This window comes from Eschscholzia californica, unplaced genomic scaffold (assembly GCF_041429995.1).
Source record: "Eschscholzia californica isolate CP2 unplaced genomic scaffold, dmEscCali1.0.p SCAF_1, whole genome shotgun sequence".
NCBI classification, from domain to species: Eukaryota; Viridiplantae; Streptophyta; class Magnoliopsida; order Ranunculales; family Papaveraceae; genus Eschscholzia; species Eschscholzia californica.
The window spans coordinates 86,474,818-86,488,783 of record NW_028238198.1 but is presented as its reverse complement, the minus strand read 5'-3'; the positions used below and the strand labels follow the sequence as shown (position 1 = coordinate 86,488,783).

At 33.9% G+C, this 13,966-nt stretch overlaps 1 long non-coding RNA gene and 1 pseudogene across 13 annotated transcripts; both read left to right on the top strand.

The window, feature by feature from the left end:
* Positions 1-692: 692 nt before the first annotated feature.
* On the top strand, positions 693-8,826 carry LOC147570593 (uncharacterized). Of its 13 annotated transcripts, none has more exons than XR_015231464.1 (11): positions 693-859; positions 1,023-1,168; positions 1,397-1,515; positions 2,480-2,661; positions 4,361-4,497; positions 4,988-5,111; positions 5,236-5,297; positions 6,419-6,607; positions 6,837-7,067; positions 7,662-7,718; positions 8,425-8,826. It is a non-coding gene; the product is annotated as an uncharacterized LOC147570593 (long non-coding RNA). The 13 variants fall into 13 exon arrangements; XR_015231460.1 differs by lacking the exon at positions 4,988-5,111 and adding an exon at positions 3,797-3,893 and having other exon boundaries at positions 4,364-4,497; positions 5,156-5,297; positions 6,419-6,621; XR_015231459.1 differs by lacking the exon at positions 4,988-5,111 and adding an exon at positions 3,797-3,893 and having other exon boundaries at positions 5,156-5,297; positions 6,419-6,621.
* A 1,009-nt stretch (positions 8,827-9,835) lies between these two features.
* On the top strand, positions 9,836-11,437 carry LOC147570592 (UDP-glycosyltransferase 91C1 pseudogene; annotated as a pseudogene).
* Positions 11,438-13,966: the final 2,529 nt, after the last annotated feature.

Genomic DNA, 13,966 nt, shown 5'->3' with positions numbered 1-13,966 from the left:
CTGGAAAAAAAACAATCTGGGAAAAATGGTCTTCTTGGAGCAAAAAAGTTTTCAGGAAATTTCAGTCATCGACAAATCGGTTTTCGAGAAAAAGAAATGATTTTTCGGTAAAAAAACGGGTTTGTAGAAAAAAAAAATTGGAAAAAATTGGATTTCGGGAAAAAATTATTTGGGGAAGAATCATTTCGGAGAAAAAAAAGGTCTGTCGGAAAAATCGGGTTTTGGGAAAAAACGATTTTTTGAAGAAAAAATGATTCTCGAGAATTTTTTTTTAAATAATTACTTTTTAGAAGAAAATATTTTTTTTTGTTGATTTTAAGTTTGAAATCTGGATTTATTAATCCAAAATTCTAACAAATCCTATGGGATAGAGTGAGACTTTGGTCCAATCCAAATTTTGGAATTAGAAATCTTTAGGACTCAAGAGCCCTAAGATTCTTGGTAGCCAAATAGATTAAGGATTCTCGATTCCTACCAAATCCTACTTTTGATAGGAATCTTACTTAGAAATGCTGCAACCAAACACACCATAAAATGGTAATCTATTATACAAAACACATCCTTGTGACTAGGACACAATAATTACATAAAATATGACTTGGCAGTGTGACTAGGACAATATCAATAGATTTTCTAGGTGACTAGGACCACCACATTACAAGAACAAATCCAGCCATCCATTCTCTTTTCCTATACTTGAATCCGACTGTCCAGTTTTGCTACCAAACCCTTCATTTTCTACCTCTCACGACTTTTTATCCCAAATGGCGGTCCAAATACTACCTTCCTCTTCCATTCTCCTCTCTTCAATCGAACATCCTCTTCCATTCTCCTCTTCCTCTTTACATTGCCAACATAGGTAACATTGATGAAAAAGCCCTAATCAATCAAAATAGTAGAGAGAGAGAGGAAGAACACTTCAATAGTCTTCTTTCTTCCATTTGGTTTTTAATTTTGAAGTTTGCTTTTGTGGATGTGAAATTTCGAAAATTGATTGTTTGTTTCTTGCTTTATTTCTTTAGGGACAGAGGTGAGAGAGCAAATGAGGGTATTAATTCTTTAGGCCTCACAAACTGGGAATGCTTTAGATGCTGCTGAGAGAGTAGGACGTGAAGCTGAATGGATGGGTTGTCCTTCTCTTGTCCTTTCCATGGATGAATTTGATCCTGTAAGTCTTCTTTCTATTTTACAATTTGAGAGAGAAAGATTTGATTTTGTGAAGTATTTTTGATGAATTCTAATATGGGTAGATAATAGAAAAAAAGGATAGAATTAATTCTCAAGTTACAATTTTATTTTATATTCTCACAAGAAGTGGTGAGTTGGCTAGAATTGGAAGATTTAATGCTATGAACTTGGTTAAGGTTGTAAGATTTTATTTTAAATTCGAGAGCAGGTGAGGAAGAATCTCATTGAGGAAGCTTTGTCGTAGTTGTTTCCCACCGTGGGTCGAATCTCATTGAGGAAGCTTTGTCGTAGTTGATGAAAGAGGACGGGATAGTGCACTTGAGTAAGGTAGGAAGGTCACCTGTATTGTTTCAAACAAGTTCCTAACTTGATTTTGATTTTGATTTTGACCTTGAGCAAAAAGTATGTCGTTTATATAATTTGATTAACAATTGTCAATTACCCTCGACCAAATATCTTGCTTTGCACGTCATATGAATCAAACAATGTAAACGAACTTGTCAATCTGATAAGTAAATAAGTAATGAATATGAATTAGTGACCGAAAAAAAAAACATTGACGGAAATTGTTCATTCAGCGAAAATCCTAATCCTATCTTTATATGCAGTAGTAATATATCATTAGTAATAAATCATTAATCCTAAAACAGTTTTGATATTTTAGATGTATTACTCATCTTGTGGTGAAACCCATGAAATGGGTAAATGTCAAAAGGTGTTCGGTGAAATGCCCAAAAGAAATGTTGAATCATGGACAATTTTCTTTTGAAACATATGGTGCTTTGTTTGTTGTTGAAAGATACGGCACTTTCAAAGGTTCAACCTTATCGAGATAATCTCACCACAACTGATAGTTTTGTTTACTTTGATCTTCATGGTGGTTCATGTTAGTTTGTGTATGTTTGATCATGAATTGAGATTTTCATTTTAGGGTAGACAAATAGGACTCCCAACTGCAACTGTCGACCTAAGAATTTTATTTAATTAGCAGCTTGCGGTAACTCCATCTTTATGCTTAAAAATATTTATTTTTTCTTCCTCTTTCAGTCAAAAATTGCTGCACTGGTAACAATTCAGTGAGAGTTATTTGATTTCGAGCATGTTGATCTTCATATTTTCAATCAAAGTCCTAACATGGCTATATCAGTATATGTCAAACAAGATAGTTTGTCTGCAAAATAGTTTTGTTTACTTTGACTTTCATTATTCATTGTTTCCTCGTATGTTTGACCAAAATTTTCTATTTTCCTGTGTAGGATGAATTAATAAGACAAACTTTTTGTTTATCCAGTTACAGGTGGTAAAGCAAGTATATTTGTTCAGCAATGACATTGAAAAGCTGCATGATTTATGTGGTCGAATGAACGTTGCAGTAGAGAGGCGGACCGACGGTGGGACACAACTGGTCTGCAAAAGTTGGTCTTGAGATATTAAAATTTAAGTGACAAGAATGCGGAGAGATAGTCCACGAAGGTATTGTAATTACTTTAATTAATTTCATTTTCCTGTTCATGATGTTTGGTAGTGACTATTCAAATTTGTTGCTTCTCTTACTCTTGATCATGATGTTTTTTTTTAACTCTAATGCAACTAGAAGTCGTGACAAACTTTAGTTCAATGGCTTGACAATAGGAATTTGTTGAAGGCTTCTTATATAATTTGTTGTATACCTTAAGGTTCCAAAGTTATACACCTGTTCCTTTATCAAAAAATCCTTTAAAATAGTTACTTAAGGCACTAAAAATTTATCAAACAGTATCTTTGGCGCGCCGGATAAATTGTCCGCCTAAAATTTTTAAGCTCATATTTATTGAACTTCAAAGAATTTCCTAAGGGAAAGATGCATCACCTACATTTGTTTACTTTTCGTCTGTGCATGTTTTTAAGTTAGTTACATCTCAATGTTTTGTTTGTTCCTGTTAGTTTTTATAATGTGATGTATATGTTTTTTTATCAATAATAAAAAGGCAACAAAGTGGAAAAAGAAGGAGAGGTCTTAGCAAGGTTTAATATTATTATGGATGTTTTCATCGATTGTTTCTAGAGTACTTTATTGATTGTGTTTTGGTAGGTTCAAATTTACCAATAAGAAGCATAAACACACACACACACACACACACACACACATATATATATCTATTATACAAAACAGATCGATGTGACTGGGACAAAATAAATGTCCATTTTGCTGACAAGGATTAATGACTGGGACAACTACAATCCGTCCAATTCACCAAAATGAGGGTCCAAATATCTAGAAGTGGCACTTCATCTCAATGGAGCGCCCCTTTCTCTTCCTCTTCTTCTTTAACCGAACATTTCTTTCTTTCACCCCAAGTCCCATTTAATCTTGTTTCTATTTCCTCCTTCCATTGCCCGACAAAGGGTTATGGGTCACATTTTTTTTGCTGTGATTCTCTTCTGGCTTCTGCATGTGAGTATTAGAGGTAAGGTTTATTAGTTGAAGTCGAAGATGGTGAAAGATGGAATTTATAGATTTTATTTTGTTTAATCTTTCCTTCAATGATATCTCTGATCGATAGATACTGTAAGTTTCTCTCGCCTTCTTCGTTACTAATGTTTATAAGTTTGCAATTGGATTTGACAGATGCTTCTGTGTCCTAAACCACACCTCTGACGAAAATTTGTAAATTTTTCAATCTAAGAGCATTCGACATTTCCATTTTGGCATCAAAGCAACAGAGGTATATTTTATTATTGACTCCCTTTTTGTATGTCTCCGAAGTTCATTCAATTTGAGTTGTTCTTAGTTAAAGAAATCAATAGATTTTATTCTATTTAGTATATTTATTTTGTTTAGAATATATGATCAACGTTGGAGTGGGCTTCATACTTTTTGGTTTCATATTTTGATTTTTCTGTATATTGGTCTGAAGATCATTATATATTTTTTGTTTGTTTTGAATTTTGCATTCAATGGTCAATTTATTGGTCATCCGAGTGATACTTGTGATCCTTTATTTGATTTGTCTGGTTTAGAAATTTCCTAGACTTTGAACATGGATTTATGACTCAATTATTGTGTGTGTGTCTGTTTGTGCTTTTTTTTTTTCCATTGATCTCGCCCTTACCTTTTTGTAAATCGTGTGAAGGCATTGAAATCTCATTTGTGTAAAATTAAACCTTTTCCTTCTGCCCTTTTGCAACTCAGTAGATCAAACTGAAGAAGGAAATACGAGGCATGGGTTGGATTCTATCATGACCAAGGACTGGGCTACATTGTCGTGTTGGGCTATATCAGAGTTATCATCGTTGGAGATGAAGCTTGGGAATTAACATTATAACGAGGTATAATTGAATTTCTATAACATTTTTAACTCACATTTATAAAAAGTTACATCTTTTCCGGTTCATAACTTCATATCATACCAATTTGTGACGTTTCGCCTTGAAAAAATGTTCATTTTGATAATTTTGTAATTCAAAAGTTCAATTGTAATCGAAATAAACAAGGTCACAGGTATGGGTTGGATGTTATCGCTGCCCACAACGGGGTAAAATTGTTGTGCCGACCTATGTATCATCATTGAAGAGAAACTTGGGGTCAAAACTTACAACACCGTATATTTGTAGTTTTGTAACATTCTAGCTTATGTTCATAAAACATATATCTTTTTCGGGTCATATCATTGACATTTGTGGGCTTTCACATAAGAACAATCTTGTTTTTTGTATGAAACGAGAGGTTGCTATTCATTTTGAAGTGTATATGTAGACACCATTATCTTGATTTGAACATTGAAGATACTTAGACTAATGAATTTTCTTAATGGGGAAGTTGGATGTAATAAGGATCGATGAAGCAACAATCTTCGAAGACCTTTATATTTTTTGTTGTAAAGCGCAACTAATCTTGACGGAAAAACTGTAATTATGCCTGGTTTAGACGGTGGTTACTTGAGGTACCTCACCCTTCATTGTTATTGTTACCTTTCTTCTCTTGCAGTTCAATAATATAAAGTTTTTGCATGTAATACGGATCGATGAAGCAACATTTTTCGAAGACGTTTATGATTTTTGTTGTAGAGCGCAACTAATCTTGACGGGAAAACTGTAATTGAGGCTGGTTTAGACGGTGGTTACTTGAGGTACCTCACTCTTCATTGTTATTGTTACCTTTCTCTTGCATTTCAGTAATATAAAGTTTTTGCATCTACCATTTAAGACAAGTAATAGTTGATAGTTCACTATAATTGTTGTAATTGACAGAATTACATTTGGTTCATTACTTAATATTCAACAGTAGCTAGCAGTTTAAGTTAACGATCCGACCGACGTGAACTATGTGGTAAACTACCTTTCTTAGCCTCTAAGGGAACAACACAAATTGAATTGATAGCCAGGTTTATAGTTCATAAACCGGTTTTAGAACTTGAGTTTGGAAGTGACGTTGGAAATTGAATCTTCTATCACAGAATCTCTTTTATCAAGTATTCTATCACTGAAAGTTTCTAGGGCTGCTTAGAGTTTGAGCAATCTGGTTTTAATTGCTATCTCTAGAACGGACAGAACCCCTATTGGTTAAAGATTACTTTCTCTGTGTTCACTTTAAATAGGAAATGAAACTGTTGCAGAGCTCTTCAATGAATTTTACTAAATTGCCATAAGATTCATTATTTGAATTAGCATCAGTAAACATGATTGACAGAATTCCTTCAACGAAAAGACTGAGTAGATGTAAACCAAGGTACTTACTGAGTACTGAGTAGACTCATATAGCAGTTTCCCTAGAAATTTATTGTAAACTCAATTTCTTGTTTCCATATGAAATATAAAGCTTTTTGTTACTTAAATGCTTTACTACCAGTAAATTAACTGCGTTTGTCAATTTCTCATGATACGTGTCTCTAACCATTTCTGAATCCTGACTAACTAATATTAGCAAACGTTGTGGACTGTTGTAGTCCAGCCCTCCTTTAAACATAAATGTTGAACACTTTGTTGAGTTGTACTTACATCCTCCTTTAATTCTAGCGTTGGATCATTTATAGTAGATAATATATTCAGATCTGATGTATCCGCAAATATATCATGAAGAAACTATAATTCAAGCTAATTTGTCAAGGACAAAGACATTCAGAATTTGAGAAGAAGTGGACAAAAACATATGAAGTCAATTGCATTTTGAATTTTTTTTTTTCTAATTTAAGTTAATTGTTTCTCAAACCAAGCGGGGAACGACCAATCAATAATAACCTCTTTTTGGCAGTATACTAAAAACAATCGGCGTATCAATCCCAATGAAAGCGATTGTCTTCGTTACTTATATAATGGGGTTGATGGATGGGTTGTAGTTTTTGGGGAGACTTGGAGGTTGAAACTTTGATTCTTTACCATTTGAAGAATTTCTTCTTGGTAAAGACTGAAAAGGACAGATAATAGGCAAAGGATCCATGAGGTATTTGTTCTAATGTAGGAAAACATCAAATTCAGCTCTACTTCTTACTTGGTATGGTTTATGCTGGGATGACTCCTTTCTTACGTTCATCGATAATAATATTGTTTGTCCTTGCAGATGTTGTTTTTCTTCATCAGGTAACCATTTCATAATTGTAGAAATCAAAATTTCAACTTCATTTCTCATCTCACTTCGGTAATAATACCTTTAATAATTCTTGATTTTGTAGATTACAAATATTTATAATCAAGAATACGAAAGTGCAGTAGGATTTTGACCAGACACTCGTGGGCGTATAATAGCTGCATTGATTATCTCACAGATTCTTCTCATTGGATTACTTGGTATGAAAGAGCGGCTCAGTCAACACCTTTCCTCATCGTTCTTCCAGTCTTGACCATTTGGTTCCTAGATTCTGCAAAATCGGTTCGAACCTGCCTTCATAAGATATCCCTTCGAGGTATGAATATTGTATATAGTATTAGTTAATGTAGTTTCATGAGTAAATGCACATATTATTGGAACTTCAAACTAACCTCAGTATTAACTCAAGAGCCAATTTTGTGCGCCCGTTATTAACTTTATGGATCATAATGTCAAGACCAACAAACTCATCTATTGTTCAGCATTACTTCCTTCTTCTTTTTCAAACGAATGACCACATATATTGAGTGGACCATTACATTTTATTTTTAAACAATTGCGAAGTTTCAACATGGTTTCGAACTTCACTTTGTTAGTTTTTTGGGCTTACCTATGAATATAAGCAAAATTCGATAAGAAGAAACCGATCTACAATTGCATGTGTCCTAAATATTTGATTTTGTTGGATCAAGTGATTATGTTTCTTGGGTTCTTCGATTCTCGGATAAAACTTTTTAGATTCGTTTTGTTATTGATTAACTGGTTACCAATCATGAATGAAGTATTTGATTTCCGTAGACCCCCCCCCCCCCCCCTCCCCAGTTTGGTTTGTGGGTTACTCTCTGCTTCATTTTTGCCGATTAAGTAAATTTCAATGTGTATGGTTCAACTGATATATATTCTGGTGTAGGAAACTGTGAGACAGGAAATACTTATTGAGGATTGGCAACCCCCTCCACTACAAAAGGTTTTATCTTCACTCAATTTTGAGAAATTTTTAAGTTTTTATTTATGTTCTCCATTTCTATGAAACGAGTATTTTTGTTTTAGGCTGCCCTTGATATGCCTTAAAGTTTTGTTCAAATTACTTTTGGATAGTTATTAAGCAATTTACGTGAAATTGACAAAAACTAACGACGGAATTAGTGATTTTGATCTTTATAAAACGGTGCATGATAATTAGTAGATTCGATTTCAACAAATAATGTGAATATGAGGCGATTCAATTAACAATGGTCCATGTAGGCAACATTGAAAACCAAAAGAACTTCTTCCTCACTATATATCTATTAACAATGGTCCATGTAAGCAACATTATCATGAGCAGTTCAATTTAGATCTCTTTGATCGAGTTCAATGAGGCTTTAACATTAGGGATTGATGGTTACTTCTTCTGTTTATTTGATCTTTATCATGACACATTCTGACCCAATGGTTTGACTTGTTGTCTTCGAAATTATCTTTTATTTATCATGGTGTTATTTCTAATAGACCAAAATCTTGAATTCGTGCAATATTATTAAGTCAAATTTTGAACAAGTAATGTATGCTCTAATTTTCAGAAATAGAAACGGTTCATTTTCCTGGGACAATGTTAGCTACTTTTTAATTTACTTGTTTCTTAGTCTTTAATAAAATGCTGTAGTTGATTTCTTTATTTTTCATTTGTACAGGAAGAGGAAGTGAGAAACAAAAAGGGTTGGAGACTGTTGGTAGAAAATCCCATGTGAACTACAATTCAGTTGTCGAGTATAAAGAAGTCACAGAAGAGAATCACGAGGAATCTCCCTTTACAGAGTAGATCAAGAAACAACAATTGTCAAATGTCTTCACAAGTATGTGACATCCACAAGAATTTTATCACAATTCCGTGAAGATTTTAGGCTAATGTTATGGATGTCTAATTTTAAAATTCATTGAAGGATGGAATTTCTTGGAATTCTTCTGTAAGTGAAAACTATTTCTCTGGATTTACACGATTGTTTATTAATGTCACAAATATAATTGTTGGACCGATTTTTTTGTATTTGGGTCGTTACTTGGTTCATTAATTGTTAATTAACTTTTTCTAAAAACTTTCTAAATTGTAATTTGTATATTGACTTCTTCTGTTGCCAAAGGGCATTCCCCCGCCCGTAGGGCGGGGGTTATGCCTAGTATACATACAATATAAGAGATTCAACTCTTTCACAAGTATTTCGATATTGGTCGGGAGTCCAAAACTTATATTTATTATTAATCTAATCGTGATAGTTTTAAGGGTTATATTTATTATTAATCTAATCGTGATAGTTTTAATGGCTAGTTCTGTTTTGGTACCTAATTTGTGTTAAGTTGGTCGTTTTAAGTTCTTGTAAGAGTCCAACAGTTTGATTTAACTTCTAAAACGAAAAAACCCTGACAAAGCAAAATAGATTAATTCCGATAATTGTGAAAACATTAAGGTATACATCTCTTCCGTTTACATTTTCACATTTTTATTATTAAATGTTTCTTCTATTATTAAAGATCAGGGGATGGGATGAAGTGAGGCAAGAACAGAAAATGATGCCGGCACAAATGTACTTATATATATTTTTCGGATTTATTTGGTCTTTGCTCCTGTGGTTATTTCTGGAAGAAGTTAGAACTTTTTGGTCTTTGGAGGCAAGATTGAGCCACCATACGTTATAGGTGGTAAAATGGTCAGTTGATCACAAATTCGAGGTCAAAAGAGAATTAACCCTTTTTAAAATAGTATTTTTTTTTTTTTTTGAGAAAATCCTTACATGAATAAATAATGGTTACAATGTTTAGACCAGCACATATAAGACTTTTTACCAAATAAAGGACTAATTAAAATGTAACTAATTTAACCTTATAAGGATCATTTGTGCGAAATTTAATTTTAAGGGGTAAAACTGATACGGCTAGATTATGTGCGTCCTGGTTATGGATTCTGTTGCAATCATCATCATTGATATAGTACTATATATATAGCTGCAAAATCTAGTTTAGCCTATGCAATCTAATCCTTCTTCCATACTTTGTCTTTTCTTAATAAACCTTAACTTGTTTTCTTCTACAAAAGCTTCCATTATATTAATGGCTGAAAACAATCATGAACATGAACATAATGGAACAACTTCACTTCATGTAGTGATGTTTCCATGGTTGGCTTTTGGTCATATGATCCCATTTCTTAAGCTCTCCAAGAATTTAGCTCAAAGAGGTCATACCATTTCTTTCATTTCAACCCCAAGAAACATTCAAAGAATTTTACCCAAGATTCCCACACACTTATCAAACCTCTACAATTTTATCAATCTTCCTCTTCCACAACTTGATGATAATGATGTCTATCGATTACCCGAAGGAGCCGAGGCCACCACTGACCTTCCTCATAACAAAATTCAGTACCTCAAGAAGGCTTTCGACCGTCTTGATATACCCTTCACTAACTTTCTTGAAACTTCTACTACTTCTTCTCACCCACCACATTGGATTATTCATGACTTTGCTCATCATTGGTTACCACCCATTGCTGCTAAATTTGACGTCCCATGTGCTTATTTGAGTGTTTTTAATGCATCATCTCTTTCATTTTATGGTCCACCAATTGCATTAATGGGTGAAGATGGAGGTTCAAGAACTACTCCTGAATCCTTCACTGTCCCTCCTAGGTGGGTTCCTTTCCCTTCCGACGTTGTATTTCGTCCTTTCGAAGCTGCTAAAGCTTTCGATATTGAAGAGAATGCTTCTGGTGTGTCTGATTCGTATCGATTTGGACGAATGCTACTGAACTCGGATGCGGTGTTCGTTCGAAGCTGTATCGAGTTTGAAGGTGAGTGGTTTGATCTTCTCCAGAAAGAAGTTTACAAGAAACCTATTGTTCAAATGGGTAGTTTACTATCATCTTCATTACCTCAAGAAGATGAAGAAGAAGAAGATGAGAAATGGATTGTAATGAGAGAATGGTTAGAGAAACAGAAAGAAGGTTCTGTTGTTTATGTTGCACTAGGTAGTGAGGCAGCACTGAGTCAAGAAGGAATGAAGGAGTTGGCTCTTGGACTTGAATCATCCGAGTTGCCATTCTTTTGGGTGGTAAGGAAGCCAAATGGTTTGTCCGAGACCGATTTAACTGGCACTGAGTTGCCAGACGGGTTCGAAGAAAGAACGAACGAACGTGGGTTCATTTGTAAAGGATGGGCGCCTCAAATGAAAATATTGGGACACCCATCTGTGGGGTGTTTCTTGACGCATTGTGGGTGGGGTTCAACTACTGAAGGTCTTGTAATGGGGAAGGTTCTTGTGTTGATGCCTATGCTGTATGAGCAAGGGTTGGTTGCAAGGTTGATTCATGGGAGAAAGATAGGGTTGGAGATACCAAGGGATGAACTTGACGGATCGTTCACAAGAGAATCGGTCAGTAAGACATTGAGATCCGGTATGGTGAATGAAGAGAGTGAGACGTTTAAGGCGAAAGCAAACGAAATGAAAGAGATTTTTGGGGATAAGAATAGACAAAACAAGTATATAGATGATCTTGCCGGCTTTATGAAAGACTATGTTGATCCAAAGATTAAAGCCTATGTGAAAGTAGATGACAAGACAAAAGGTGATTCTAGCATCCATGTTGTGGAAGTAGATGGCAAGATAAATGGTGATTCTAACATCCATGATGTGAAAGTAAATGGCAAGACATAAGGTGATTCTAACGCCGATGCTTATAAACCAAAATGACCAATAACGATAGGCAAAAGAGTTACCGAAATGACCTACCAATTCACCAAAATTAGTAAGTCGTGAAACACCTACATAGTGTCTTTGGCTTTCGGGGCGTAATATGAAATAAACTAATGTAGGAAAAAAAGATCGCATTTCTTTTAAGAAGAGTTTGTGGGTTTCTTTTGGAAGAGTCAGTCTGTAGTATCTCAAGAGCAGAGTATGTTGAGCCAAGTTTGAATAAATCGATCATGTTTTACTTAGACCTGCTTATGATCTTTGTTCGCCTAGACAAAAAAAAAAAAAAAGCTTAAAGTTAAGATATCATATCAACTTTGGAACATTAAAAGTACATAATGCTTCTGGCTGAATGAGGCTATTAGAGGACCATTCTTATTGTGGTTGCCCCCAGCCACCATCGTCCCCCGATAGAGGGTGTGTGGCTATATTACACCGCTTACTAGGTACAAGTAAAATGGGAGCGAGTACCTTAGGACATTAACCATACGCTTTTAGAACCATAAACCAAATCCAAATCAATAAAATTGGGCTCATGGGGAAGAAAGATCTAGTGTGACCCTTAGAGCCCATGTAACGCCTCTATGGAGTAAGCGGATTGCTAATGCAGCAAACTTATTATGTTTATAGGTAAAACTTTGCTTTGGTACCCCAAATTTTAGGGGTCCCAAAAATTATTTTTGTAAAGAAAAATTGTTGAACCCGAAAAAATTCAATAGGTTTTAAAGGCACTACATTGCAAGAATGGGCCACATATACACCGACACTATTACTCCTATGGGCCCCACAACAACTAAAAGATAAACATTAACAAGTCTCGTTTTTTTCTCTCTTTTATGCAAAAGCTCATATTTATGAATTATTTGATTAGTTCATGTAATTGTTCTACTCTCACTGATAAACAATCGGAGTAATATGTAACTCTAAAATCTAGAACATATCAATGTCATTGTACCTGTAAATTCATGATCAGCAAACTAAATTTCTAAGCATGATCAATCAAGCCTTAATTTGGTGTGTTCTATGTCTAAGTATATAAATACATTATGAATTTTATTTATAGTGTAATCAATCTAACATGTAAAAATCTAACTTACTCTTTTTATTACCTTTAATTTGGGGAACGATAAGTTTCTCAAAAGATACTAAACAAGAGTGAATTAAAATATCGAACTGTGTACAAGTATATTATCTTTATCGTCTTTCCTAGTGAAGAATATGAAACTAAAAATACTTTTTAGCAGAACCTTAGAACATCATTGATCAAATTATGAGAAACTTTTTTTTTTTGTAGAAAAAAGCCTTCGAAGAGTTATTATATTGAGTTTTTTTTAAATAGAGATGGTAGACTGTTATCTTACATATTATACTTGTTTTGTTTCAATGGTGATAAACATGATAGGATGTTGCTCGAATATATTCAATTTCAACTCAAAATTTCATTAATTAATACAACTTTTTATTTGCATATATAATAGGGGTCACATTTTTTGAGTTCGCTTCGGGCGACCAAAAACTCAGGGCCGTCCAATGTTTTATGCTACTACTTCTACAATGTCAGCAGTTCGATATATATGACTGATGGAATGTTTAAGTGGTGACTTTTTAAATAATACCGCCCTTATTAAAAGTTGTGTTGAAAACATATACATACTAATCAATATAAGTTCTTGGAGACTGTCAACACTTGGTTGCTCAAGTGGTTGATAGTGTTCACATAAACTCCAAATCTTGGAAGTCCCAGGTTTGAATCCTATAGGAGGTAGAATGCATGTTATGGAATTTGAGTTATTAAAGGTATAAATAATGTAACAAGTTTAGCGGGCTGTTTAAGCATCTTCCTCTTTTATTATTGGGTTAACTTAGACGGTTATCGTACTTATCACATTTTCAATGTGTAGCAATGTAACTCGTAGTCGAGTTCTCAAAAAAAATTTACCTCCTTTTTTGACCAGCTTCCTTCTTGGCCCTATATTTTTCGCAAATTCAAAATTGACCTCCTTTTGTTATCTCAGTCAACTAACTTTGATGGTTAAATTTTAAGTTATTTTTGTTTGGCACCCAAGGACGGAACAAGAACTTTTGTTGGGGAGGGGCCAACTATTTTAGTCATAGACAAATTTGAGAAATTTATACACAAATAAGTCATAGAGGTTAAGCGCAAACATCAATTCTATTCCATTCAGAACTCTTAAAAAATATCAACTCCTTTCAAAATTACCACTTAAAATACCAATTAAGTCATAAAGATTAACCACAAGTAAAAAAAAATAATATAGTACTAGTACAAGTCTACAACTGATAGTTATTTCTCTTTAATGTATTAAAATAGAATTGTCGCTCTTCAAATTTCTAAAATCATTTATAATGGATTATGTGTTAAACTTCTGAACGATTTCTTTTCCATCGTACAAAATCAAATAATCTTAGAAAAAATATGATTTATTTAATAAACGTGTCTGCTTTTGAATTACGATTTGAGCGACCACCGAT